Below are 23,892 nucleotides of genomic sequence, written 5' to 3' on the forward strand. Positions count from 1 at the left end.
CACTGTGACTCGTTAAGCAGTGCAGTCTCTGCTTCTCAAATGGCAGCAGGAAAAGTGCTTGGGAAAGGGCAAGTACTAACTGCAGCCTCACAAAGTACCTAGTGCTTTCCTCCTTGCATCTTGGTTTTCTTTCTTTCTGTCTTTCTTTAGCATTTTTTTCCTCAAATGTGAAGTATAAAACTAGCAGGTTTTTCAGGAGTCACGGGGCCCCTCTGGGAAAATTATATTTGCAATTCTCGACATCAGTCACTGAAAGGTACAAATATTCTGTCAATCCTACCACTGCTTTTGTATAAAGGAATGCTCAATCTCCATATATTCTTATTTATATAGCTTCATAAATATTCAAATGCCTGGGGAAAACAGGGCTGGAAATGGGGGAGTACTTCTAAAGTAAATATAGATTAAAATAAACATGAGGAAATAGTAAGAGTTTATATTCATTCAGAGAAAAGCTCCAAATAGAGGGTGGTAGAGCTCATTTCTTCTGCCACCTCTTGCCCTCCTTTGCCAGGGACAGACAGCGCAGGTCCACCACGGAGGAGGGACTTTCCGACCTGTCACTCTACCCTTGTTTGCTGTCTCAAGGTCAACACATAACTTGAACCTAGAAGCTCAGTCCAGTCCTATCTTGGGCATTGGTGGTGGTCTGGGATCACAGAACCACAACTGGTTTCCCGACATTCTTCTTTCCTCTTGAGACCTGCGCGGGTGTGGGTGAGAAATCAGGCGCTCAAGTGCTCCAATACCTTGTTCAAGGTAGTAACAGACGCAAAAAGAACAACATCGTTGAAATATTTTTCAGCATTTGTTATCACATGAAGACTCTTAGGTCATTTTCCAATCCAAAGTCACGGATTCCTTGAAAAAGAGGTCTGGAAAGGGCTGTGGGAGACAACCTAAGGCAAACTCCATGTAGAAAGCAGAAATGTTTGTACCTCAGTCATTGTTGACAAATGCTGACACTGACTAACCTGTCCTTGAAAGTCTCAAATAACCGCTACTCCAGGTACTCCAAGGTCTTTTCTGTCTTCATTAGGTAAGATCCCTGATGAATCTTTCCTTTTTACTGCTCTCCTGTTTGCTAGCTACTTGGCTCTTTTTCATGAACTCCTTGGCTGAGTCCTGCTCCCTTAAAGGTTGTTTTACATTTAACTCTCCTAATGATTTATGCGCTAAAAGAATATGGTGAAAAAAGATAGTGTTTGAGCTTCCTGGGAATAACAAGCTTACTTTTTTAAACACCATGGTTTTGTTTAAGATATATTTCTGTCCTTTCACTTAACTTTCTTAAACAAGAGAACACAATCTATTGGTTTTAATTTGATAATTATTAATTTATTATGTATATTTCATTGCCTTGTACGTGATACAGGTATTGCATTATGTTCATTTGATGTTCTATGGTACATTTGGTAGCATTATTTATTATTCTTTTGTTGATTTATTCTTACTGTTCTTTTACTGTGAGCATGTTTGGTTTTTTGAGATATGTGAGCGCTTGATCAGTTATATTTCTATTGAGTTTTGTGCAATTAGGTAGGAGAAGTGTTAGTGGTGTTTGTGTGTATGAAGGAAGCTTACTCTTATATTAGGCACTTAGACAGATAAAAGAATGCCTTCCATCGTTGTGAGTGCATCTTAGAGAGCTCTAGGATCTTATATTTCACCTGAATTCTGAAAGGACCTGTATGTACAACGGTGGAAAGCAAAGGCTTCACAGAGAGCCCTCAAAATAGATTCCTGTTAATGGAGTCAAAACATTTTCCCCATAGCTCCATTCCAAGATATGGCCCATATGTCTACATGTATTGTGTGGTAATGTAAAGAAAAAAGATAGACCATAATGGGTGTTTTCAGCTGAAAGAATGATAGGTATGAGCATCTTAAGTGAAAAAGTCTCAATTTGTTTGAGTTTAAAGTCAGAACCTGAACACTGCATTGCTAAAATGTGCTGGTGAGGCTTGCATGTCTTTATTTAGTTGCATTGGTTTTGGAAGTCACCATCACTTTCGGATGCAGTTCCAAATCTGTATTTGTCTCCCTTTTTCCCAAAACCCAAATTCTATAAGTAGAATAAGTAAATAATTAAAAAATGGAAGAAAGTCCAGAGAAATTCCAGGAATACTTTAAATTATATTGTGACCACAATGTGGTTCATGCATTTCTTCTCCTTGGAGATCTCTGACTTCTAAGCACTCACCGGATCAAATTATGTGACAGGATCATAACTAGATCTGAATGACAAACAGGTTTTGATCCATGTGTTATAAAGATATAAACATTTTCCCATTGTGAGTCATATGAAATTACAACCTTTGGAATTTTTTTTAGGAAAATAAAACTGCAAGGGCATTTTGCTCCCCTCATGGTTGCACAGTTTCCTCCCTGCCCATTGAGTATTGATTCACAATCTTGTCCTCATGCACAATCTCCTCCCTGAACATTTGATGAAGAAGGCACTGCTGTGAAAATGGGGAAATGCATATTTGCATCTCCGCTATGCCTGTTTTAGACCAGAACAGTGATTTTCAGTCTTTGCTGTGTAGACCCCTGTGGTTTGCAAAACAGCAAATAAAAAGGCAAGTCCACATATGCTGTAGAACTGTAGAGACATGTGAAATTTCTGAAGGGGTCTGTCTCTCCTTTGGGAAATTTATGCAGGTAAACAAACTGAAAAAGACTGAAAGACTCTGGACTAGAAATTTGAACAAGTCCCTCTCAATGGTGTCTTAGTTCTCATCCTGTTTTGAAACTCGTGTGTTTTCTGGATGAAATTGTGTCACATCATAGGAAGGATTATGTATTCACTGAAGGGGCAGGGGCAAAGGCTGATAATGCCCTTGTCTTTGAAGTCTCTGCAAAAAATAGGTGTGGAACTACTTAGACAAAGTTGAACAGCTTGAACAGATGCTTATCTAGAGCTTAGAGGCTGTTGTATTATTTTTATTCCTTTTTTTTTTTAACTCAATGCTCTATAATAATAAAAGGAAATCTGATAAAAGACAAGGGAATGACGAAAATTAAATCACTTTCAGGAAAATGGTGAGATTGAGCTTTCTGTGTATTTATGAATCCTGAAAGAATGCTTGGATGAAATCAGCATCACCGATTCACTCCCCTCATTCTCCCCCATACTGTGAAGTCTTTCCGAATCAGTAGCAAAAATAGGAATGATCGAATCAGTGCAGCTGTGAACATTACAAGATGCACACTCCAACAAACATAAAATGCGTGAGTGCCTGGTGAGCATTAGGAAATCTGTCACTATGAACAATTGAAGGTGACAAGTTTAAATAGACCGAGGAATTCCAGTGTTAACTTACTTCCAAACAAGATATTTTCAAAATTGCAATGATCAATTTTTTTTTTTTTTCACTGAAGATTAGCTGCATGAAAAATAAGCTAATTTAAATTCTCTTTAGGTAAATGCCAAAAAAAAAAAGATTCTGGAAAAACTATCAAAAATGGAAACAAGGACATTTCTGCACTGATCACTTTCTATTTTGCTAGAACTTTCAAGAACACCTTTCCATACTGTGAGTGCTGGACGACTAACCCAACATCACAGCCTCTCATGGGGTGATGAAGGTGCCTCAGCTATAAAAAGTCCTCAGTTTTCTGTTGTCTTTTGAAAGAAAGGGAAAACTCTCTGTTTGAGAAGTCTACCTTTTTCATCAATAACTTGTGAGAGTCCTATGTGTGACTGATTCCATTCTGAAAGAGTTTAAGCCCTGCAGAGAGAGCCCATCAGGCAGCTCCAGGAGCACTTAGCGTATAACAGGCAAGCATGGGGGAGCAGCCATTAAAAACATTAGAAGCAGTTTAACTCCACAGCATTTGGGGGTTTTGTGAGTTATTTTAGCTTGTTTAATTCATGGAGAAGAAGACGGGAAATGATAATGAGGGTAAGGACAATAGGACTGCCTTGAGATACCTAATACCACTCTCAGTGGGCAGACGGATGATCTGAAAAGAGGAATAAAAATTATGTTTTTTTCAAAGCAACTTTAAGAGTTAGGGAACTGGGGAAATTGTTTTCTGTTACATTTGTGGGCATAGTCTCATCTGCAAGGCATTTAAATACCTAGCACCCCTTTAGCATGTAACTTCTGCTCATTTAGCTGTCAAAATGGTTTTGTTGATTTTCATCTTTAACCTTTAGCCTATATGGTAAAAATAGAATACCAAGGAACATAATAAGGGTAAAGTGTCAGAAAGTAAGTTTCTCTCTTTCCTACCACTTAATATATTCCAGTATAAACCCTTTGTAAATGGTCTGTGCACTTTCATATTTCAACTTTCTTACTTATGCTGCATGTTAGATGGAAGTGCTAACTTTAAAATTAGTCATCCTAATGTGCAAAGCACTGGAAAAAGATGGATGTTTTGAACATAACAGGCTTTACATTAAACTCCAGCACAGATTAGATGAATTGTGGAATTATGCCTAATACTCTTAAAGGGTTTTAGTGATCAAACACGCAGTAGACCCATGCTGACATTAGGTCTAACACATCTAAGGTATACATAATAGAGATCTAGGGCCTTACAGACCTGTGGTTCTACTGGTTTATATTCAAACTTTTACAAAGTAAAAATGTTGACCAAAAATACCCATGTTTTTCTATACTCAGCAGTATCTCCAGTGGTATTTCTGGACAGTTCTGAGGCTCTGTTCAGCATAGTCCGTATGCCATTGAAGTGCATTTTGAAGGCTGTTATTTCAACAACTTTATGTACAACCCTCAAATGTGTTTAACTTTCTCTTAATGCTGCTTTGTTGGGCACTTGCCCAAATAAATTTATAATACAACATCATCTATTACCTGCTTTACCAGTTTGGAATTTTGTCTATATCTGGCACCCTAAGTATTGATAAAACTGAAGATTTGCTAGGAAAAAGGTGAAATTCTAAAGGCGATTTCATGGCTTTGATCTTTGAGCACCAGTCCCGTTACTAGAGATAACAGCTGCAATGAGGACTGGGGGTATGCTCCAACTCCACCTTCATACTGTGGAACAAACTGAGGAAAAGGATTTCGACGAAATGAAGTAATATAGGTTGATCTACCGAATATATAATTTTGAATGCAATGTCTTATATTACAGGTAATAGATCACCTGCACTTTTTTGCCTGTTCCAGGGATGGCTCACTTGCAGACCACACCAATCTGCATCACCCAGTAACAGGAAAAGTATGATTTCCTCAGGAGACAGGCAGGGGAGCTCTTCACACTTTGACATCATGGAAGTAGGTGCTTTAGGAATACTTCAGACCGACAGATGAGATGGATTTTACCCCATTTCAGAGAATTTTTCTGATCTTTTTTGAGTAGCTTTTCTAATATGAATGTCAGAAAAGAGAAGTGCTATTTCTGGTCTCCATCAAAGAAATGTATGAGTTAAATCTGGCAGTTATTACTATTTCTAGACTGAATTTTGATCTTAGTAGCGTATTGCACTGGCTGTTTTGTAATTAGGTGCCATTAAAAGAGGATGTCTATCAAAATGTTAACAAGGATGGTGGTCAATCTCTGTCAGATTTATTGAAAGCAAATACATTTACAAGTTTCGTCATAAATCTAGGTCAAGTAGTAAGATTCTTAACTTATTTTCCATAAAGCAGTTATTACATTATGCAGGCAAAATGACATGGTATACAACAGTTCAATTTCATCAGCTCTTCACACGGCAATGAAATCACAAACCAGTACTGTTTAAATTTTGCTTTATTTTATTGTCATCTATTAGCCTAGAATACATGCATACATGGAATATTTTGGCAGAATATGTATTAAAAAACCCTAAGAATTCTCTTATTTCTGTTGAAATCCAAACAATAAAATGTTAAACTCTTCTTTAAGTATGTAAATTTTTAATATTTCATTCTGAAGTGCTGAAATTAATATTTTGAAGTTAATACTACAGTCAGCACTCTCTTACACTGACATTAATAAAAACAAATAATGTGTAAAGCCAAATGATACAGAACTGCTTCTTGGATCTGTTAACTTTTAGTGAGCAGTTCTAAACATGAAGAAATTTCCTTAGGCTTGCTAAGTGTTTGATAAAGGTTAGAACTCGTTTCCTCTGCATATCCTGAAATAATTAACTATTTAATGTAACTTTGAGCTCCAGGTGAACTTTCTAAGTGCTGGGCTATAGGATATTATTTGCCATCTATCTCAAAAATGTTTAGGATTTTTTTAAAGACCGATTGTCATTTCAATATCCGAGGAAGCCATGTAATAGTTTTCTTGTGAGCACATTTAATACAGTGGTAGGAACTTGTGGTTCATCTTCCTGCACTGATCAATGACTGAGCAATCAGCTGGTGTTTAGGAAATTCCTATAACTAGTGTGAGATGTGGTTTCAGATTCCCTCAGCTGGAAAAGGGAACTGAAATTGTTTGTTGCTCTTGAAGGTGTGCTCTGCTCCCAGAACAAGCAAAGAGCATAATGTCCTCCAGAATTTTATAACTCTAATTCGTCTTTCTTCTAATTTCTTCCACCTAAAATTATGTGGGAAATTTGGATTAAATTGAGAAGTAATTTGGGGAGAAAAAAGTAGGTTGTTTAAATGATTATGCTGTTGAAGAAGAAATTCTTCCCCAATACAAGACCATACTCATCTGTATGACTCTAGTTACAACTATAGTGAATGTTAGGGTTAATTGTAAATTTACTTTCAAGCCTATAACTGCTGATCTGGTAATAAAACCACCTTAGATCAAACCCCAACAGCTGGCCATACCTCAAATTCAGCACTATGTGGAACGTCCAAATGCAACGTAGGGATGTCTGCTGGCCTTTCCTGCTGTTGTAGTCTTATGTTTGAGTTACGGCTGAGCCGTGGTGATACTGCTCAGTTTAGGGTTAAACATGACACACTGTCCTTTAAGGAGGACCAGTACTCCATAGCTTCACTCTGCAAGCCTGATTACTTTGTATAATCTATGCAGGCTTTGCTAACGACTATGCTCTTGAAGAGGGAACTAAAGACTGATAAAAGGAAACCTCCTGTCCCAGAAAGTGCCTGGATAACTGCCAAAGAATCATGAACTAAGGGAAAGGTAAAAGTGGCAGGGGGAGATCACAACCATCGACTCAATTCAAGGCTGGAAGAACTTGCCCCCACCCCCCCCACCTGCAAGGATCATGTGTGCTGATTTACACATCAAGCAAGTCTAATTTAAATATAACTGGCCAATAGTAGATGAGAGGGTGACTATTAACCAATGAATGTAAATTTAGGTGGGTTTTTACTAATCATGTAACAGGATAAATATGTTGTATTTCTTTGGTGTGGTGTGCCAGCTTTGTGGAGTTCTCACCTGGCACCCATCTCTGCACAGACACGAAATAAATAAATAAATAAATATCTCGGCTCTGTGTGTCAGATTGGCTCATTGCACAGCAGGTACTGAACCCCGCTTGTGGGACAACACTGTGGTGTATGGAATTTATCCGTATACTGAAAGTTGTAAATGCAGTAAATACAGCAATGGCGATTCTGCAATTTCTTGGTCCAGCATTTCTAGCCTTCTACAAAATTTTATTTCTTTTTCTTTTGCTTGTGATTAGAGCAAGCAGGGAAAGAGAAAGGAGGTCCATTCTTAAAAGGGCTCTGAGGATCAGAGTATGGAGCACTGTAGGGTGGCCCCAAAGTAATGCATGCAAAAATGTGGATTTTGTGTCTTAAATCAGGTGAAGATGACCTTCACGTTGGACCCCGGGGATAGCTGTGTGCTCTATCACTCAATGGATGTTCCTGAAAGGTGTTACCGACTGCTTTGTTCTGCTTAGGTGAGCAAAACAGTCAGATTGTGGCTGATGTTTATGCACTATGTGTTCATTTTTGGCATAAATTCAGTTTAATGTTTCCATTGTATATATCTTTTCTGCTCTTTTTTTCCTTCTGTATAAAGAGTGCACAGAGACAATATTGTGAAATTGAGGAAGAACAGTAAATCAGTTGGTTGATTTTGATATAGTTTCTATCCAGAATATTTTTGGACTCTTGATTTAAGCATCTGAATGTAAGTTGTATTTTTCCTAAGCAGTTCTATGTTTGAAATGCTGGAAGCAAGCCACAATTTTCTGGATTCACAGTGTACCACTACAGATCAATATTACCCTGTCTGAATATATGTTATATCCTGGCTGACTACGCAACACAGGTTGGAAGCTCTCCTACACCTAGACTCAGGCACAGATACCAATTTATCATGTAGGTAAATATATCATTTGGGTTTAAATCATCATGTCTTTTTTTTTTTTTTTTTTTTTTTTTTTCTCTTCTGCCCAGGAAAGAGGAATTTGATGACTTGCTGAAGGTTTCAGGAAGCCCCAGAGAAACAACTGCTATGCTTCATGATCAGGTAGTTTGGACACGCAGGATTTATGTACTGTAATAAACATGATCTGGCTACCTAGATACACTGCTGTTTGCAGTTTTAATGGCTAAAGGGCAGGAGCAACTCTAGGGCTCACAAACTATATGATGGCATATTCTCAAGCATATGGTGTCCTTTCTGGATGTTCCTCTTGAGTTTTGCTGTGAAGAGGATTAAAGGAGAAGAAAGCATATTTCCTTAGCTAAAATTCTTCTCTCTCGTAGAGGAAAAAGTCCAGAATGGTGTCCTTTCCCTACTGACAGAGCATTGTAAGTCTACAGTGAGAAACTTGTGCCAAACTTTGTTTCTGTTGCAAGAGTTTATGAATAGTAGATCACAAGTTGATACCGGGCACCTGAAACACAATAGCTGGTGGCAACTCTGGATAGCAAGTGTTACAAAACTGGAGAAATTTTTAAGAGAACTGGAGAAATCAGAGAGTGGCAGGACTGTGGATCTGTGATCTCGAGGAGATCAAGGATTCCAGAGAATCAACATGAAAAGATAAAATCTTAAAGAAATGCAGAGAGGGTAGCTGGAGCCTGGTCTAGTCAGGGGCGCTCAGGACCTGCCAGGTTGGGGCTGACCCATCGGGGCTGTCCGCGCTGACAGAGCAGGAGGAAGGCAACAGCTCTGCAGCCCTGATGACGGCTCCCGGGAGCCGTGGCCACCAGCCCTTCCCTCCTCACCGACACCTGCCCGGCTGGGGAGGGCTCTCCAGGTGCTGTACTGGAGCGTGGGCACACCACACCAGTGCTTAACGCCATAGCTCGCTGAATACCCACTGCCTTTTATGTGCATTGGCCAATAAATAACTGCTTTGTTCTTATGAGTTACCCGTATTCTGCTTGCAGAGTCTTTTTGTGCCAGGCTAATGATGCCCAAACAAACGGACTATAAAAATATTTTGCAGAGGTTAAGAGGTGATTTTATGATTATGCTGGGAAGCCAACTTGCGTATTTAAGAAAGTAGCAGCACAATAGGAAAGGAGCATGATCTTGGAAGAAGTGATTTACATTTGTAGAATTAAAAACAAAGGAATTTCATCTAGCAGGAGATATAGTAAGTGTCCCTGGGATGGACGAAGAATCCTGTGCAGCCATACATCTAGAAAAGCTCTGATGCTCAGAGCTATCTGACATTAAATCATGTCAAGCAGAAGCAAACACCAATTGAAAAAAAAAAATCATTAATGTTTTTAATTAGATTGTCTTGAATTCTCATCTGCATTCTGAAAGCAAAGAGCTTATTTCAGTAAAAATCATGGCCAGCTTCTGTAGCAAGGAAACTGGCTGTACTCTAACTGAATTGGGCCCTAAATTTGTTGCTTGGCAAAGGCAGGGAAGTGTTTTGCTCTGGTGTCTGACTCCATTGGCAGTGGTGCTTGTTAATCACACAACCCATTACAATGCACTGTACAAGGAGGAATCTCAAAAACATCTTATTGCTGAGCTAAAGGCTATAAAGTGCAGTCTTTTCTGCTAACCAGATTTGTGCTCTGTTGTGTTTAATGGTAGTTGTGCCAGTCCATGATTACTCACAAATGGTGACTAGAGACCATGACTGAGAACCCTCAGTGTGAGCGCAAGAAGGGGAGGACCTCAGAGCTCGTGTTTTGAAGCAATATTTAGGCTAGCTTAACACTGAGCAATAAAATGAAGACAATAACATGGAAAACGAGGGCTAAAAATGTTTAATTACTTTACCCTGATCACCCTGCTCCCTTCCAAGTTGGCAAGTCAGAACTAGAACTTGCCAAACGTGTTTTATTTTTAAATCTTTTATCCATTGGCAGAACTGCATATTGCATCAGACCTCATAAATGTGTTTTACAATTTTGTAAGGTTTTCCAGCCTGCACATACCTATATGTTCATGCACACCCACTTAGAGACTTGACGCACGCAGGGACAACTCTGACTTTGGGTTTTACGGGGGGTCCATCCCCCACTGAATTTTGTAACTCTAGGTAAAATCCGAGTCATGTTTCCCCCTTCGCTCAGCTCAACAGCAACGCTAGCACCAAGCCCAGCACTGCAGCCCACTGGAAGAAGTACTCTGCACTCACGCAGTGACCCTTGGAGGGAAGGAATCCCCCCCCCCAGCACCTTCCACCCCTCCAGCTAGAAAGCTCAGGAACTACCCGCACGTACAGGGTTTTCATGAGTATGTTGGATGCTCCCTCTAAACAGAGCTCTAGGATCTCGTTTAATGTGTAGCAGAGCATGCAAATATCAGTAATGCTGAAATACCGACAATAACAAGTAAATAGAGAAGTAGCTTAGTCTCATAAAACCTCAAAATCTGGTAGTGGAATCAGAGCCCATGCACAGCACTGACTCCTTTTCGTCTGGGAGATGGGCATCACTGCAGCTGTGTACGCTTTCATTTACCCTGCCCATTTCCTGGGATCCTTTCTAGCTCATGAACAACCCAACCAGCAAATAACTCTAATATTTTTTGTATATTAGCATTCTAGTGAGTGTGACTGATTTAAATTTGGGTATTGGTTAGCAAGCAATGTCTGGCAGTATCTGATGGCTAGTAGCTCAAAGGAGTGTAATTTTATTCACATAATTCAATTAGTTTCAGTTACTTTTCCATTTTTATATTCAATAGGAAATGAATAGGGACAGTAGCTGTTTTTCCAGGAATAAGGTATTTGAATCCCCTTTTTGGGGTGGCACAGATGAATGTCACTTCAACACTGAAGAGGTTGAGCTAACTTTCTAGAAGGATCTGTGTGCACAAGCTGTCAGCTGCATGCGTCCCTGGATGTGTACTTCCACACAGTGTAGCATGGTCCAAATGTGACAGTAATTCCGTGTATTACTGTTGTGACTGAAATGTGCTTTCATCATTACTATGCCCTAGCTGATCAGCAGAGAAAGTAAGAAGAGTGACAGGCTGTAAAAAAGACCATAACTTCAAAATAAAAACAATGTGCTTACTAAGGTGAGTTCATGTAGTTAAGCATATTTTTATTTTTTACAAAAGCTAGTTATTTATTACCAATATTTGGCTCAAAATGTAATCTTACAAAATTAATCATTCCCAGTGTTAAACATTTAGCAACTACAAATCAAGATTAACAAAGGGACCTTAGTGATAAAAAGCAGAGACTTGTTTTGGAGGCACATGCCTTTCCTCTCAGATGAGAAAGGAAATCAGACATGTAGCTATGAATTTCATTTTTAATTTTTTTTAACAATACTTATGTATGTGTATATAAGTATATACATGTGACTGTATGTGGATGCATGCATATAGAACATATCTCTAATTTTGACATTATTTTGATTTTTATCTTAGATTTTAATACAGTTCCTTTGCATATTCCAACAAATGACCAATGCATATTGCAATCACGTCAGCTCTGTATCCAATTTATTTTTCAAATATTCGATGTGCTGAACAATACTTATCTTAAAGACCACATTTCTTTTCATTACCTGTCAGACTGACTGTGCTCTATAGGAGCAGTGTGGTCGACAAAGTCCAGGAAGAATGCATTCCTGTGCATTCCATATCATATTAACTGCTCTAAGACTGTATTTCCTTAGCTACTAATGACCTGCGTGTTTCAGTCAGATTCTATGACTCTTTCTTTTCCAGTAATCTTTCTTTCTACAGTAAAAAGAAATATCAGACAATAACATTTATCATTAACAAATTAAATTAAATAGGGGAATGAGTGACCAAGAATACAGAATAAAATACTCGGATATCCATAAATCATTATTTTTTTAACCTTGTAACAAGATAGGATTTCCTAGATATAAAGGAAAGTGATTCGATATTTATACATTAACAACATGCTTTGCCTCCTATGGATTTTGAAAGAGATGAATTTGGATGTAAGGAAAGACAAAACAAAACCTTGTCTTGTCATGAATTCCAGTGTATAACATAGGGAACACTTGGAATCTATCAAAAATGAGATATTAATAAATCCTAATTCTAAAGCAAATAAGTCAAAAAGCAGGGAAATTTGAAACTGCACATGGTGTCCAAGAAGAAATAATTTTTTTTACAGAATCTTGAGTTCTTCCAGGCTTACAGCTTAGTGAAACAAAGTGAAGCAAATTTAATATGGACATTATATGGAGGTATAATAAACACAGAGTTTTCATTGCTCCTTTTACCAATATTTATACTTTTTTTGATGCGGCAGTTCAGACATAATGTCATCTGAGGTGGCTTAGGGTGGTTCAGGATTATGTTTAAGACTTCTTTGTGAAAGATTTCTTTTGAGATTTTCAGTTACTGGCCGCAAATTTAAGTTGGTCTCCTATAGGGTCTGTGCACACCTGACAGTCCCATGCAGATGTCTTGGAGACCCTACGATATTGCAAATGGCATTATGAGCTCTGTTGAGTCAACTGTATTTTCTTTATTGGATAGTTTTTATGACATTTAATTTTAGCCATTGGAAAGATGGGGAAGGATTCAATTCAATGTTGATACCTAAATTAGGTATCTACCTCTGTCATGTGGCATATGTATCATTCCTGCGCAGATATCTTAGACAACTTAGGACATCTCAAATGGCAATAGGTGTCATTTTGGCAATTGAATTTGCCAATTCAATTGCCAGGATTCTTAATGAAGCCTAGTTGATAGACACTCAAGTGCAATTCAGCACATGCCAGTGCTCATTTACCTGTTGGGTTCATGCTGCCCAATTTGGATATCTGCTTTAGGCTGTCATTAACTCTTTCTGGAGTCACCAAACTATGAAGAAAGCCTATATAATTAAGACTTCTCCAAACCTTAAGTGTTTGAGAGAAGTTTAAGTGTTTAAAGCAAAATAATTAGGTTTTAGATAGTTTAAGAAAGACAAGATTAATTCCCATTTTCTAACTATTTCTTGTGTGATTAAAAAAGACAGTAGCATTACTTGTAGTGGTTCATCATCATAAATTTACAAATTAGACCCAAATGTTATAATTTTCTAAGATGCAAAGACTTTTCTTTCGGGGTATTTTTTGGCAAAATTTTAACCTCAATATATCCCCCCCCCCCCCCCCCCCCTTTTCTTTTCTGGCAAAAAGCAAATGTTTTCCCAAAAGAATAAAGATGACCTCCCCCCCCCAGTTATAATGACAGACTTCTATAAGCTAAGTGTCTCAAGCTAGAAATTGTAATTTTATAATAGACACTTTAATGCCAAGACTGTTGGATGAAAAAAAGACTACTGTTGTAGTGGCTAAATCCCTGATGCTGTCAAAAGAGCAGAGCTACCTTCTGGACACTGTTGCAGCTGTGCTACTTCTGAAACATATCAGAGATGGTAAAATGTTCAGTCTCTTATTACATGTTAAAAAAAGAGGAATTATAAATCAAGAGAAAGCATTATTTTGATTCTGAGCAATTCATTCTTCATTATACTGAAGTCAACTGCTGACCTTAGATGCGCATAGCAAATTATAATTTCTGAGAGCTCTGACATGTTTTGCCATTTCCCACTGGTGCAGTGTATGAGGTTATTACCCTAGCTCTCTGTCCTAAGCAGGCAGTATATCTGTTTCTCACTGCTGCACTTCATAACCTGGTATATGAACTCAAACGACCACTGATTGCAATTATCATCCTGGTCTGAGAACTGCAATGCCATGTAACAGACGCGTTGCCTATTCTGTGTCCCTGCAGTAAGGTAACAAACAGTCGAGTATTGTAACTTCTTAGTAAATCGCAGCATAAATGTAAAGATAATAGGTCAACCCCCTGACAGACATCTCACTTGGGGGAAAAAAAACAACCAAAAAAACCCAAGCCATACCAAGGCAATAAAGTGGCATACAATTATTTGGTTTTTTAACAGAAGGATCACATAAATTAACTTCATATTGTAGAATAGCAAAGTAGATGGTAATAAATGCCAGATTGTTTTTAGGAAGCTTGTGAGAAAGGTCATTCCCTAGTTCAAAAAATGTAATTCTGTAAGTCATACAATTTTCTCATACATCTTGACAACTCCTTGAAATAAGGAGTTTAGACTTGATGAATAACTTGGTAAATTCACAGGGACTGGGCTCGCTCTTTCCAAAAGAGAATACTTTGAAAATTTTGTTTTGCAGATTGTTTGGAAACTTGTACTCTTCAATGCCATTCAGACTAAAGGAAATTTCAAAAATTTCTGTGAAACAGAAAATTTCATTTTGGACTGACTTGTTGAAAGCTACACTTAAAATATGATTTACCATGTTCCTACTACTGTGCTAAAAATCAAGATCTGTTTTCAGTTATTACAGTTGTGGGAATCCCATAAGCTCCTAAAAGTAAAAGTCTGTGCCCACAGGTCTTCCACTCTGTCCACACCACAACTTACAATCTATCTGCAGCAGCCTTACCATCTTCTTGGAGTTTTATGCAATAACATTTTATTCATTAAAGCCAAAAGGAATAAAGAGGTGACTTAATGAAAGATAAATGTCAGAAGACAGACGTGGGAAGCCCGGAAAGATGATGAGGACTTAATAAGAATAAAACCTCTATCCTCTATTTAATTATAGTTATTGTCTATTTTAAAATAACTTCACTTGAGCAAAAGGACAAAACTACATTATTCACCCTTCTGTTTTAGAAGGGTCTGTTGTGCTGGTTATTAATTATGGTTAGTATAATAAACATGCCTGGAAGAAGCACCTCAAATAAATGATCAGACACATAGAAAAAAAAAAAAATTGACCTGTTTAAATGTCAAGAAATCGCACATTTAATTAACGAGCTTGTTATTTCTCACAAGGAAGATTATCAGATGACAGCATTCATATTTTAATTAGGAGAGAATACCTTTGCACTCTTCCTCAGGCAGAGTAGGAAATTTGTCATGCAAGCTGATTTTCTTTGTGAACTGTTCTGCTCTGACTGTAGGCCCAGACTCTCCAAGGCAAAACTGCACTGAAATCGATAGCATAGATACCGGAATAACCTGGAGAACCTTGGACACTTTCTCTGACAGGAAAATGCATAGAAGACTATCAAAGGCTCTCTTCTAGTTGAGGGCACTTTTACTGATGACTTAAGAGAAGTCGTAATTTTGCCCATAAACCTAATTTGACTTCAGGTCTGTACAGTTTCCATACTCCTTTGATCTTCTATTTTTATTATTTCAGCTAGCTAGCCATTTCCCATCAGAAGACTAATTCAGCACCCATTTATGGTCACTCTTGTTCCTTACAGTTTTAGCTGTCTTTGACTCCAGCAGAATGAAATGGCTGCACGCTTCCCTCACCTCCGCGGCAACATCCGTTCACTCTTTTCCTTTAGTCTCTCTGGCTTATGTTCTCAGCTCACTTCTGAGATACGTGTCTGTGTTCTTCTATTCAAGCAGCTAAAAAGCCTTGTGGCCATTCATTTCTTGTGACACTCTTTGATGGGTTTCACTTTGAAGACTTTAACTTCACTTTGGCTTTTCAACATGAAATTGAATGTTCCACCCAGGCTTTAATATACCAGGTAGCTTTGATACCAGTGTTCATAATCTGTTGTGTTCATCAATCAAAATTTCTTGTTTAAAATATTAAAAAAAAAAAAAAAAAGCCCACCACATTATCCTGATGACAGTGGCTATAGTATCCTAGCAACAGCTTCCTTTTACAATGAGTTGTTTTTCAAAGGGCTAGTGTCCAGAATACTTCAAATAGACTTAATTCTCCATACAGTTTCTCTAACTTCATCATTCCTTTTTTTAAATGCAAAATGTCCTTGATAAGGCTATTGTAACAACTAAAATGTCATATAATCTAGGGGTTTTTAGGTTTTTTTTTTTAAAGTCTGCATTTTTATAGTAATGTAATAACAAGGAAAAATGGAACTTCTTCTCTTAGAAAATTCCCCATAGTAAATTGTTTATAGGGAGCTATTTAAATTGATGAAGAGTTCTCTACAGAAATGATTTTCACAGGATGTGTATTTCTTCTGGAGTTTTTCTCATAAAATACCTTGATTTTGTTTTTGAAAAATCTGAAAACCTTTTGGTGCTCCTCAAGGAGAGCGGGGTGCCTCCTCCGTGCACTCTGTCTCTGCTCCAGGGACCTTCCGCGCTGCCCAGGGGCACAGCTTGCAACAGGGCATGCATCGGATAAGAGTCTGGGTGCCTAATTCTTGAGTTCGGACACCATTCCAGCACCCGTGGTATGCTGGCACCTGACTGGCAGCTGACTGAGTCGATAATTAGATCTAACCCTCCTCTGACAACTGAAGGGGAGAGCCAGGGCAGCAGCGTAGAGGAATGCCGCTGTCAGTAAGGAAACAATGAAGGGGAATAGATAGGTGGAAAGCAATCAGGAAAAAAATCGGCTCTTATTCTCCAGACACATGGAAAATATTAATAAAAATTATATTAATAGTATATTAAGATCCTTATTGTAATTGTACATTGTCTGTATTACATGGATTCTTTTCTACCTTCTGATTCTGTAAAATGTTGGGGGAAATTTTCACCTCTTATCAAGACATTAAATAACTTGTGTTATGGTTATCATGAGATGGAACTTTAAATTTTAGTTAGCTAGGAGTTTTAATTCTTCATTCAGTCCATTTTAGTCTCACAGAATGGCAGAAATCTAATCAGACTAGACTCTAGGCCTTATTGGAATGTTTCATAGATAAAAGGAGTATTGACATAAGACATAATAGCAATTCTACAATTATGTCTGCCATTTTTTCTGTGTTGTTAATTTTTTGAGGTCTCTTCTGTAAGAAAATAAACTGGTTTGGATTTTTTTTTTTTTTTTTTTTTGGTGTGTCTATGTGTTGATCACATAATACTGTTGCTCCCGTAATGTTGATTTTGCCAGCGTGAGTTAGAATTTGGTTACTTACCTGGGGAATATGTCAGCAAACTTGTGTAGATAACTTCAGAGAAGAGCAAGGAGAGAAACCCATTGCATTTATCATTGCGGAGGTAGGAAGGCAGAGACCTTCTGGCGATGCCCCAATGACTCCCTGTGGCAGATCACAGAACTATACCTTTCCAACAAAGTAAAAGACAGAAATGACGGGAAGGCTAGTGCAGTAGAATCTTTTAAATACTTTCTACATCTTAACTCATTTTCACTCTTCATACGGTTTCTAACATTTTCCTCCGATTTTGCCCTCCTTTGATCATTAGACTATGATGTTCCTCAGGGAGATCATAATATTATAGCACTCCCTGTGCTGTGGAGGATATGCTGGGAAAATGAAGAAGAGAGCTGCTGGGAGATGTTAAGGAACAGTTCAAAGCCACATAGATTTTATGGTCAAAAGAGAGTAGTGTGATCGTTTACTCTGACCTCTCCCATAAAACAGCCCTGGAAGTTTTAAGCCTGTTTTTCATCTGACTGAAAGCCCTATGAGAGGACACAGCGAGTACCAGACATCTGCGGCAACTAACCCTGAGTCAAGACAATTGCACATATCTTAGTGAGGTTTAGTAAGAAGACGTAGGCATGGCTGAGAATTGGCAGTTGTGGCTGCACTGCAGAAAATGCACCGTTTATGTTCCAGCTACCTCCATTTCCTTCAGACTTTATTCCCTGGGTTCCAGAGGTTTATGGTTAAACATTCTCCACACTCTGGGAAGAAATAAGAAAATACCAGACAACTTAATCTGTACACTCGTACATGTTCCTTCTACAGTGGACTATAATAGAAGTTTACACTAGGATATGTTATCCAAAACATTTCATATTTTATTTCTGGCTGGATGTGATAGCATTTTTACAGAAACAAAGAACAAAATAACAATGCTAAACAAAACCACAGATCCTCTCTTAACTGTGTTAGGAAGGAAGGCAAAAGAGTCTAAAGAGAAATGAAGGTTTATGAATCTTGCAAAGGATCTGTGAATCTCTTTCTATAGTGCTTAAGGGATAACGGTTCTGGTTTCTAACACTGGCCCATATCTCACAGCCCCTTATCCAAAGACCTCACATGCTGAGCTTACACACATAATGAATAATCAGTGGCAGGGTTAAATTATGCACCACAGTGCAAATTCCCCAGGTTCCCTTTTGTGGAATTTTACTGTAGTTGGCAACGTTAGTGAAACAGAGAATGCATCTGCTGGCATACGTGATTGCAACACCTGCTTTCTCAGGATTTGTTCCTAAATGCATCCATGGCCATACTATTTGTCTGAGAAGCAGAAAGATAACAACACTTTACCCACATAGCTGGGGGACCAATGAAAATGTAATAGGTTTTTCCTGCCAAATCAAAGTTAATCCCAGGTCAAATCCCCAAAAAAGTTTTTTCTTCTTGAGTTCTACTGATGAGGAATGCCAGTGCTTTGCAGGTCTTGAAAGATAGTTTACCTGTGAAATGGGTGTTAAAATAAGAGTTTAAAAATCACGGTTTCCTAAATACAGGAACCATGCTCACCTCCATGTTTTCTGTGATAACAATACTCTTGGAATGAAGAAAGAACAATACTCTCCTGAGGTCATGAGTGATAAGAGACAAATGCCTGGAAACAAAGAAGTAGATAATAGAAGCAGGGAAATAATTAAAACTGTTACGGAGTATAAAATGTATGCTTCTGCTTTATGGTAAAAATAAGCAAAGAACAAACTAGTTAGCATTTACGTGAAATTCTCAGTAAAAAGGAACTTAAAGAAAGTGTTATCTCTGCCTAAAAATGTCTTTCATTTTGCAGATGGTTACCTTCCTTTTCCCTGCCTTTTAGCCATGTGGGAATAGAGTAAATGAGAAGGTAAGAGAAAAGCAATATAATGAAAAGCTAAAAAAATTTTTGCCACAAAGCATTACTTTAGTTCACATGGTGTATTGTTTTTATAGTCAGCAAACTCTTAAGATTTTTAATGTGAAAAGAAAGTGACACATTCAATTTATTATTATGCCAGCAGTTGTTCTGAGAAATGAAAAACTGCACAGGACTGAGCCATTCATGATCTGATTTGAAAATCACTAAAAAAGGTGTGATTTAGTTACTTCTATAATCTCTACTGCTTTTCAGAGCGGCCAATTCCTCTTGCTGTAGCTGACGTGAAATCTAGATGTTCCTAGGGGTGAGATACTGTAGAAAATAGAACACTGCTAACTCAGACATGCACAATGTGAACCAGTCATTTTGTGTTATAGCTGCTCAGCAAGCAGGAAAAAAAAAAAGAAAAACAACAGGTAAAGTCTCAGAAAATCTTGTTCAAACTATTCCTGGGCTTCAACTCAGTGGAAAAAAGGGTCAGACTGTATAAGTCTCACTATCTATTGAGGTACGCCAATAAATTTGGATTTTGCTGAAGTCCTCCAAAATGTTCTGACTCTGATGAGTTTGATCCTAACAGCTCTTGGCTCAAGCATCAGTAATGACTGGTAAAAATAAAGCCTGCTATACTAAAGATAAGGTTGGAATACAATTACCATAAGCTTCCAATGTGTAGGAAGAAAATAAATGCTTTCGAAATAATAACTATCTGAATATTCACACTGATACACTATTACTACTGAGAGAAGTATGGAATGCTTCTCTACACAGCACACAATGGAAGTGTTAAAAATGGGGTTTGTGGCAGACAAATGGCCCTCAAAATCTAAGCTATATATTTGGTGAATTTATTTGCGTAAAAAAAATGAACATACTGTTGCTTTTGTGCTTAAGGGAACATGTATTTCACAGCAGGACTCTACTGGCAACCACTTTTATGTAACATTAATGTTCTGCAAAACTAGCATATTAGGACATAAATACATTGCTAATAAACAGCAATGTAGTAAATGTTTTGCATGCACACAGAAGGAACAAAGTTACACATAAAGAAGAAAATAAATCTAACATGAGTATTTTCAAATTTAATCAGGTCAACAGTCTTACTGTGTTTGAGTTTGGGTACATCAAAATGAAAGAGTGAGTTTAGTGGGTAGAATACAGAATTGAGAATCAATATTCCTAGGTTTTATTCTCTGTCACTTACTTGTCATGTGACTTTGGGCAAATCATTTGAGAGCTTTGCACTTAGGGTTGTTCATCTTTCAAATGAGATATTTACATGATTTACGAGGATGTTGTAAGGCTCAGCTCACAGAATATTTGCAAAGGTACAGACTAAGAGGTACTAGAAACATTAGATGTAATGACAGTAATACTTTGCCATGGCCAGCTGTAAACATTTCTTTATCTTAATGATGGGGCCAAATTGTGACTGTTAAGTATGTCTTTATGCTTCCAAAGGTGGAAAACTATGTCATGGTTTTTTTCCAGTATAAAACTGGCTTCCTATGTTGTACTATAAAGCAGGAATTCTTTGTAATCTCAGGTGCCCTGTGGGACTGCACATGCTATCTTTTTGCTTTATTGTTTTCAGGAGAAGCCCTGCAGGAGGAAACAGCACCCAGGAGGAGTACCAAGGAACTGGAAAGAAAGAAAAAATAAAAAAGACAAATCTATGTTGCAAGTCATTATAGCAAAAATCGTTCTGCTTTAAATAAGAAAAAGAAGAATATAAGTCCCTTGATTGGGGTGATTTATGGTGAAGCTATAATTGTGTAACTGAGGTGAATAGCCTCAATGGCAGAAGATGCGTTATTTTGCTAAGAAACAATGGCTGTGCCCCCATTAAGAGCAACCTCACTTTTTTTGATTGATAGGTTAAGCAGGAACTGGCTGCAGAAGCTCAGGTGAGCCACTGGATCACTGTGTACTTGGCAGGGAGATACAGATTTGTCTTGTCCTGTCCTGCCAAGAGCATCTTTATAGACAAAAGTGTTATCTGTTGTTAGGACTTGGCAAGGTAGTTCAGAAAGTGGAGTATGTGCTGCTTTAACTTACCAGATGACGGATGTCCAGGGAGTTAGAATTTGTCTGTGGAAAAGCATCTCCAAAGAGTTATTTGAAAAGGCACCAAGGATTCTACCAGCTGGCATGATCCAAGTTCATAGCTGCTGTCTGTGCGGTGGGAGACAGTAGCCTTATCTAAATAGGTAGAGTGGCTGAAGAGGGAATTATCACAGAATCATAGAATGGTTGGTGTTTAAAGGGACCTCTGGATGTCAGCTGGTCCAACCCCCCAGCTCAAACAGGGCCACCTACAGCCAGTTGCCCAGGACCATGTCCAGGTGGGTTCTGAATATCTCCAAGGATGGAGACTCCACAACCTCCCTGGGCAACCTGAGCCAGTTCTCGATCACCCTCACAGTGAAAAAGCGTGTCCTGATGTTCAGACAGAGACTCTGTGCTGCAGTGTGTGCCCACTGCCTCTGGGCCTGTCACTGGGCACCACTGAGCAGAGCCTGGCTCTGTCCTCCTTGCACCCTCCCTTCGGGCATTTATACACATTGATGAGATCCCCCCTGAGCCTTCTCTTCTCCAGGCTGAACAGGGCCAGCTCTCTCAGCCTTTTGTCACGGGAGGAATGCTCCAGACCCTCAGTCACCTTTGTGGCCCTTTGTTGGACTCTCTCCAGTATGTCCCTGTCTCTCGTACTGAGGAGCCCAGAACTGGACCCGGTACTGCATGTGTGGCCTCACCAGTGCTGAGCAGAGGGTAAGGATCGCCTCCCTTGACCTGCTGGTGATACTTTCTCTAATGCAGCCCAGGGTACCGTTAGCCTTTTTTTGCTGCAAGTGCACATTGCTGGCTCATGTTCTACTTGGTGTCCACCAGGATCATGATCGTGGTCCTTTTCTGGAAAGCTGCTTTCTAGCTGGGTGGCATGGAGTTGTTCCTCCCCAAGTGCAGGACTTTGCGCTTCTCCTTATTAAAATTCATGAGGTTCCTGTCAGCCCGTTTCTCCAGCCTGCTGAGGTCCCTCTGGATGGCAGCACAACCCTCTGGCACACCAGCCGCTCCCCCCATTTTTGTGTCATCAGCAGACTTGCTGAGGGTACACTCTGCTCCCTCATCGAGGTCATTAATAAAGATTTTGAACAAAATCAGACCTAGTATTGACCCCTGGGGTACACTGCTATTAATGGGACTCCAGTGAGACTTCATGTCACTGACCACCACTCTCTAGGCCTGGCCATTCAACCAGTTTTTAACTCACCTCACTGGCTGCTTATCCAGCCCATCCGTCAACAGCTAGCCTATGAGGATCTTATGGGAGATGGTGTCAAAGGCCTTACCAAAGTCCAGGCAGACAATATCCACTGCTCGCCCCTTGTCTACCAGGCCAGTCATTTCATCGTAGAACTCTATCAAGTTGGTCAAGCATGTCTTCCCCTTACTGAACTCCTGACTACTCCTGATGATTTTCTTGTCCTTAATATGCCTGGAAGTATTTTCCAGTATTAGTTGCTCTACCACCTTCCTAGGGATCGAGGTGAAGCCGATTGGCCTGTAGCTCCCTGGGTCTCCTTGCCCTTCTTAAAGATAGGAGTGACATTTGCTTTCCTCCAGTCTCCAGGCACTACTCCCAGTTGCCACAATTGATAAAAGTTTATCAAGAGTGGCCTTGCAGTGACATCTGCCAGCTCCCTCAGCACTTGTGGGGGCATCCCATCAGGGCCCATGGACTTATGTATATTCAGTTTGCTTAAGTATTCCCTGACCTGATCCTCTTCCACCAAGGGTACATCTTCCTTGCTCCAGCCTTTCCCTGTCGTCTCTGGGACCTGGAATTCCTGAAGGCAGATCTTGCTAGTAAAGGCTGAAGCAAAGAAGGCATTCAGTACTTCAGCTTTTTTCCATGTCCTGTGTCACCAGGTCCCCCATTTTGTTAAGCAATAGGCCCACATTTTCCCCCGTCTGCCTTTTGTCACCTATGTACTTACAGAAGCCCTTCTTGTTGTCTTTAACATCCCTGGCCAGATTCAGTTTCATGTAGGTTTTAGCTTTCCTAACTTCACCCCTGGATGCTTGGACAGTGTTTCTGTATTCCCCCCAGATTACTTATCCTTGCTTCCACTCTCTGTATGCTTTCTTTTTGTGTTTGAGTTTGGCTGGGAGCTATTTGTTCATCCACGCAGGCCTCCTGGCATTTTTGCCTGGCTTTGTGTCTGTTGCAATAGAATTCTCTTGAGCTTGGAGGAGGAGATCCTTGAATATTAACCAGCTTTCTTGGCCTCCCCTTCCCTCCAGAGACTTATCTCATGGGACTCTTCCAAGCAGATCTTTGAAGAGGCCAAAGTCTGCTCTCCTGAAGCTCAGGGTTGTAAGCTTGCTTTTCACCCTCCTCTCTGCCCTGAGGATCCTGAACTCCACCATCTCATGATCATTGCAGCCAAGGTTGCCTTTTGATCTTCACATCCCCAACAAGCCCCCCCTTGCTGGTGACTATGAGGTCCAACAGAGCACCTCTCCTCATTGGCTTCTCTGTCACTTGGAGGAGGAAGATATCACTGATGCACTCCAGGAACCTCCTGGATTACTTACGTCCAGCTGTGCTGTCCCTCCAGCAGATATCAGGGTGGTCAAAGTCTCCCTTGAGGACCAGGGCCTGTCCTTCCTAAAGAGCCTGTATCCCTCCATTGCAACACTCCAGCCATGGGGGCCATCCCACCGTGTTTCCCTGATCGCAACAAGATCACAGCCCTGCAACTGCACAC

At 39.4% G+C, this 23,892-nt stretch overlaps 1 long non-coding RNA gene across 1 annotated transcript; it reads left to right on the top strand.

The window, feature by feature from the left end:
- The first annotated feature begins 7,657 nt into the window (after positions 1–7,657).
- LOC115338649 lies at positions 7,658–21,240 on the top strand. Its single transcript, XR_003922482.1, has 4 exons — positions 7,658–7,810; positions 8,313–8,385; positions 19,046–19,102; positions 20,712–21,240. It is a non-coding gene; the product is annotated as an uncharacterized LOC115338649 (long non-coding RNA).
- The last annotated feature ends 2,652 nt before the right edge of the window (positions 21,241–23,892 follow it).

This window comes from Aquila chrysaetos, chromosome 2, assembly GCF_900496995.4.
Source record: "Aquila chrysaetos chrysaetos chromosome 2, bAquChr1.4, whole genome shotgun sequence".
Taxonomy (NCBI): Eukaryota; Metazoa; Chordata; class Aves; order Accipitriformes; family Accipitridae; genus Aquila; species Aquila chrysaetos.